Here is a 7,135-nt window from a genome sequence, read left to right on the forward strand (position 1 = left end):
TGCGTTTGAAATAGCTTTAGATAAAGCTAATAAGAAGCATGTAGCTTCATGAGATGATTTCTTGGTTGTGACAATGTGTATCTATTAAATAAATCAATCGTTGGCCAGCTACATTTGATAAAGATACTAAGTCATGTGTAACGGTAAGACATAATACCGTCAAGCAGTTGATCTCAATGGTGTAAACTCGTGGTACCTTTAAAGAGATTTACTAGGAGAGATCAAGAATACTGCATATCGAAGGGAATGAGGTAAAGCCTACTACGTTAGAGTCCTTGTAATGGTAATCCTACCTTGTTGACTGGAGATCCCAAGATCTTGGTTCAAAGGGACAACTAAGTTATGAGGATTCCATGAAGCACTTAGGAAATAATTTCCTAACTCATTCCTATGATACCAAAGTGCTTTCTGCAGAGTTGGAAGAGGTTAAGATAATCTTTTAATGATTCCTATATCTTGATTAAGTCAAGTGGAGTAGGGCAGAATACTCTTTATAGGAGGTCACCTATGTAAGTGTGAAGTGGGGCCGCTTCAATGAGAATTATTAAAAGGCTTAAATTCTCAAAACACTTGCAGAACCAAGAAGGGTTCAAGGCCAAAATGAACCAAGTCATGAGAACAACGACGGAATAGGGAAGACATCTGTGTGAGTATTGTTGTCTTGGCTTACACCAAAGGCTGGATGGTTCAAGACATCACATTCACCAATTAGCCGAGTAAGTCCGATAGTATTTCACTAAGGGAGGTTCAAAGCCAGAAGCTACCTTACCTGATTCAGTGTTTTTCCGCTTACTCTCTACAATGCATAATGCATAATCATTGCATTGCATGATACTTATGTACTCGAATTTTCATTCATGTGGGGGATTGTTGGAAATGATGTTTATTAATAAACCAATTCAAAAATGAATGAGAAATTGTGGTTTTGGAATAGTGGCACCTGTTTGGAAGGTTGCATGGTTTGGCTCAAATCCTTTCATCACACCACTCCATTCTCTATATAAAGGACCCCTTGGAAGACTTTGAGAGTACACCATTTGCATATTGAGCATTCATTCTTCTCAAAATTGCAATTCTCTTCTTCTTCATCTCTTTTCATATATTATATTCCTTGTAGAGGGGAAACTCCGTCGAAAGTTCGCCGGATTTGTGGTTTGAAGTGCTACTACCACAAATCGAATCCGTTGTATCTTGGGAGACAATTGCCGCCAACCGTGAGCACCGTAGCGGGGCAATATTGTCTTAAGGAGAGAGTGAATACACTTGCCTCGGATTTAATCTTCGTTTTCTACTCCTTCTTATTTTAATTTTCTTATTTGGTTTTATGGTTTTGTACTACATTTCCATTTCATAAATTTGTGATTTAAAATGCACTTACAAACAACCATCTTTACCGCTCACGAATAAGCCCGACACCAACATTTAGTGCGTAAATGCTTTTGTAACAAACTCTGTTCTAGAATGAGACAAGTTAAGAGGGCAAATTATGCCCCCGTTTGGCCCCCATTATTTTCAAATTTTAACGGTTGAAATAGTATTTTTTTGAAAAATGTGTGGTTGGAAAAGAATGAAAAGTTTTTTTATTTGCGTGTAATATTATTTTATGGAAGATTGTGTGGTTGAAAATAAGAGAAATAAAAAGAATGAGAAGGAGGATGAGGGCCAAACGGGGGCATAATATATCACTAGAAAGTCTATTTGAGTTGAGTCGATGTGCCAACGAATGTTAGGGTTCTCTTTTCGAATTACATATAAAGCTCTCGAATATGGAGATCTGTCAATCTTCTTGTAATTTTGATGAATTGCACGCTATTGTTCGATTTTGTTGTTTATATTTGCCTATCGTTTTAGCTCATAAATGTTACAAATGGACGCAAATGTAGGCCTTGGAGGTTTTGTTACAGCCTCGAGAAAAAGGTTTAGAATGAGATGATTTAGAAGGCATATTTTATATCGCTAGAAAAACCTATTGAGTCGAGTTGGGACCTCAACAACTTTTAGGATTCTTTATTTGGATGATAAGTAAATTTATTCATTTAAATCTTATCTTGAACACATCGTCCGACTGGCTCATATGTGTCTCGAGATTGAGATCTTGTCATTTTCTTCCATTGGAAATATCCTTTTGACTTCAATAGCTGTCACTAAACTGTTTGTGGGCATTTGATCTGTTAAATCATTCATCTATTTTTCTTTTTATGAGCATATTTGATAAGGATTAAAAGTCAATTAAAATCAATTTTTTGATCGTTATTTCACTATTTCAATCGTCATTTTTGAATTCTTCTCTCACGGGTAGGACCCATTTTATCTTTAACGGTCAAAAAGTCAATTTTTCTTTGTATCACGTGAGCTTCTTCATTGTGCAATTTGATAGCTTTGATTAAATAACAGCTTTTTCTTATCTGTCTCTAACTTTTTAGCACAAAACGGTCGACTGTAAATATCTGAATAAATAATTTATATTTGTTAAAATTGACCGTTTGGCCGGCATTGTTATTAGATCACGTGAAATAATTAATTTATAGTCGACCAATAATAATTGGAAGAAATACTTAAATGAGAAATCATTCTCCGTTGAAGATAAGCTGATTTTAGAATAATGCAATGACCATTTGGCCTTTTTAATATTTGAATTTATTGATCAAATGGGTAGACTAACATTGAGATGGATCATTTGGATGTAAGATTACTAAAATCTCAAAGGTCGGGGAAATTTGTTGAATTTGAAAAATCTTGAACTATCACAAATCATTAAAAAGTCACATTGCACTTTACATCATAGATCTAACATCTCGAGTGATGACTAAACAGTTCGATTAGGCGAGTATGCATCGAAAAATCGTGAACCATCACAAAGAATTGCAATTAGAAATGTTAAGTTGCATCTAACTTGAAGCTTGGTTGTAAGCGGTTCGATTTTATCGATTTTTGACAGATTTTCAAACCAAACTATTTAAATCGGTTTGAGAAAAATTCAAACCTAAACCAAATCATTTTGAACGGTTTGAAAAAAAAATCAAACATAAATCTAATGGTTTGGTCTGGTTTTAAACCGTTGGTTTCTCCATATTTTTTTTACTCGTCTATTTTTATGTCATTAATTTATTGAATTTAGTATATATTTATATCTTACTAGCAATAAATCTAAAACAAACTAAGCCCTTGTTTGAATCAAATTTTTGTGACAAAAAAACGAAAATTTGGACCGTTAACCTACAAGTCCAGTCATCTTTGTTGACCTGCTATTTCATGTGTGAGACCCAACATTCTCTCCAATGATCAATTTTCTCATTATGATGATATGGAAAATATGCCTCAAACAGGGGCTAAATATATTTACTATAAATTTAAGAGGAAATTTCACAAAATGTCAATTTTTATCTAGTCATTTGTAAAAATGTCCACCATTGCAAAAATATCTAATTTGGAAGAAATTAAACCAAAATACGCTTATTAACAATTTATAATTCTATACTAAAACAAAAAATGGACATTTTTGCAATATTGTTATTGGCCAATAAAATTTTTCACACATAACCTGTCATATTTATATCAAAAAGTATACATGTCAAATCACAATAAATGCTATGCTTTTCATTGATTCAGAAATGTTGAGAACGACATTTTTAAATGTAAAGAAATGTCATATTCAAAATGAAATGTCGTTTTAGACAAATGAAACGATATTCAAATGTCGAGAATGACATATGAAATGTCGAGAAATATTATTTTATTATAACTTGTTATAAAAGTCACTTCTCAAAATTCGTGACAAACTGATAAAAAAATCAAATGTCGAGAACGACATTTAAAATGTCGAGAATACTATTTCAAAATGTAGTTTTTCATTAAAGGCATAATAGACAAGCTGACACTAAGGGTGCGTTTGATTACAAGTAGAAAAATTACATGGAAAGAAAATGAATTCCAGGGAATTGAATTACCTAGAAATTGTTTTCATGGAAATTGTAAATTATTGTGTTTGATTGTATAAATTTTTCACGTGGAAAATGTTGAAGTAAAAGTATTTTTTGATGTTCGTTTGACTTTGTTTTACGTGGAAATTGTCAATTTCAGGGATATCCTCTTTTACAATTATTCCTAAAATTTGTTCCCATTGCCAACAATTAAAAAAAAAAATAAAAAAAGCAAAAAATAAAAAATAAAAATAAGGTGGAAAACCAAAAACCACCTATCCCCTAGGAAAAAAAAAGTTGGAAAATCACGCTTTAAGGTGTTGTACCTAGAAATTCATGGAAAATCAATTCCCTGAAAAATTTTGTCAATCAAACAGGCCAAAAGTGGAAGTTGGAATTCGAATTCCAAGTTCCATGGAAAATTTCGTGTAATCAAACGGGGCCTAAATTCAAATGAGTGGACACTTTTCAACTCATACCCTTAAAATTGGACATTCTTAAAAATGCTCCTAAATTTAAATATCAACTAAATCAAAGTGAAATCACAATAAACTAAAACATAATTTTTTTCATTTTAGTTCACATTTTTTAGGCTAATGATGATACAATAACGTTACAATACAAGTCTACTAAACTAGATATAAGACCCAAAAAATATAATGATGTCCAACAAGACCTCGTGATCATCATATCTGAAAAAAGGATACTGATTAGACAAAGAGAATAACTAACCACAATAATAAAGCAATTGTTTATAATATCTAAACATAACGATTACACAAGTTTACGTTTGTATAATGCTATGAAATGTATTTAATTTCAAATTCTTACCTTAGTTTTCTCCAAAAAAAATTATGGATTTGCAACTTTATTCGTAGTAAATATTATCACCAAAGGTCTAGGATCTCTTTGTCTCCGATTTGATATAATGAATTTCAATTCAACATTGAAGTGGCGTGGAAAATCTGAAAAAAAAGTGTTTGGTGCCGGTGGCTCAAGATTGTGCTGGGTGTCGACTCAAATTCATCTAAATTCTGAAGAGAAAAAAGGCTTTTGATAAATTATGTTAGTCTTGAGATTATTATATATAAATTAGGATTATTGGATAATAATAATATATCTGTATTAGAAAACTAGAAATTAACAAAAATACTCACAAATGACAAAGTTATTGAATTTTACATATTTGGATGAATTTTCAAAAACATTCATTTTTTAATTTTTTAATTTTTCTATATTTTTTCGCTAGTCCGATTTGATTTTAAACCACAATCAAAATTCTCAAACCTAAACCAAACCATTTTGGTTTGGTTTGGTTCAAAATCATTTCGTTAATCGGGTCCATGTGGTACCAAACAGATGGTTTCTAAAATACGATTTCAGTTCGATTTTCTAATTTCGCGATTTTTGCTTACAGCCCTACTTGAAGCTTCTTGATGTAACAATCTCAATTGAACCCTTTCTGCCGTACCTTCTATTATATTATCCCACATCAATTTCAAATGTTGATTTTTTTTCTCACACTTCTATGACAAAAATAAATAAAAATTGACATTATTATTTGCTCGAGAATCTTCATCTCTAATAGCATTACAATTGCATTCCCTTAATTTTATCCTTGCGACTATTGTATATTAATTACAACAAGTGTCGTATTCTAAAAGTATCGTGTTAGCGCTACTGTAATTGAGATTTCTGCTTGAGGTTCACTAAGTATATCTCATCTCTTTCTATATTTCTGGATCATTTATGATCAATCCAATATTTCCATCACAACATACTAAAATACACTCAAAGTAATATATATATAAAATTCGATTATTAAAATCTCCATACATAAAATCCAGAAAACATTTGCAATTATAAATTTCAAAAGCATAGCAAGCCCATTCGAAAATGAATAAATATATTTTGAGCATCGCGAATTGAAGCCTAAGGAACTCAAATGAACACGAACAATGATATGCTCGAGACAAATGCAATAGTAGCCTCTGAATCTCATAACAATAACATCAACAAAATATAAAGTAGAATGGAGAAGTCTCATCTGAAGGAGAATTGGATTTCCTCTAAGGTTTTGCCCTTTGTCTCTGGCACCCAAATTGCCACAAATATTACAGTGAAAATGGACACGAGAGTGTAAAGTGCGAAGGTCCCTGTCATATATGCAAGAAAGTCGAAAAAGTTGAGAAATACGATGAGGACAAGTTACTGCTACTGATGATTACAATTTAAGGATCTGGACACCATGAACAAAATAGCGACATCAAAACATGTAAATGCGTGAAGGAACCGAATGTGATCTCACGGTGAATTAGGCAACAATTATATCAAGTGTTTCAAGCAGAATTCATGAAAGTTTGTGAATCAGAACATAATGCCCTTTGTATGGCACTACCCTCAGGGGGTGGGCGTGCCATTGAAGACTAAATTTAAATGAGTCATTTTTCTAATAGTTTAACGTGGTATTGAAGTAACCTAAGGTCACACGTTCAAGTATCTCCGCCACCCATTTATAAAAAATTGTGATGAAAATAAATAGATGAGTCACATCTCTAACGGCATAAACTATAGACAAGATGGTTCAATAAGTGATTTTATACGAAATAGTGAATTTGCTCATCCTATTGTGTTGCAACTCGAGTGCAAGCTCTGGAGAAAGCATTATTATATGGTAGAGATATAGAGCCAGAAATGCCAATTCAGATTTATACTTGGGCACAGTGTATGATGACTGAAAATTTGAAACGATATACAATGAGTTAAAACTTATGACTCATGAAGGAAACAGATTGGTGGAATCCCTTGTGAAAATGACTCCAAAAACAACAAACTCGACCTTAATCCAAATGAATTTGGGGTCGGCTCCATAAAATCCTTTTCTCCAATATGTTTCATTTATTATTAGATCTACCCATAGATCTAAAGCAAATATATCTTTAGAAACTACTCATTCCTCTAATTTCTTATTTATTTATTTTAGTATGACTACATTTTCATCATAGCTTCCTCATTTCCGCTACTATTAGTTTCATGTATTCCAAGCCTACAGTGATAAGAGAAATCTCTGCTACTACTGCCACGGAGTAGAGAAATAAAACTTTCTTCTTCTTTCAGCGATCGATTTTACCAAAACAAAAAAAAGGGTAAGTGGATTGATTAGGTTTGGATATATATATATTCCCCCCCCCCCCCCCCCCCCCCCCCCCTCCCCC

The sequence above is a fragment of the Olea europaea genome, unplaced genomic scaffold, assembly GCF_002742605.1.
Source record: "Olea europaea var. sylvestris unplaced genomic scaffold, O_europaea_v1 scaffold1259, whole genome shotgun sequence".
Taxonomy (NCBI): domain Eukaryota; kingdom Viridiplantae; phylum Streptophyta; class Magnoliopsida; order Lamiales; family Oleaceae; genus Olea; species Olea europaea.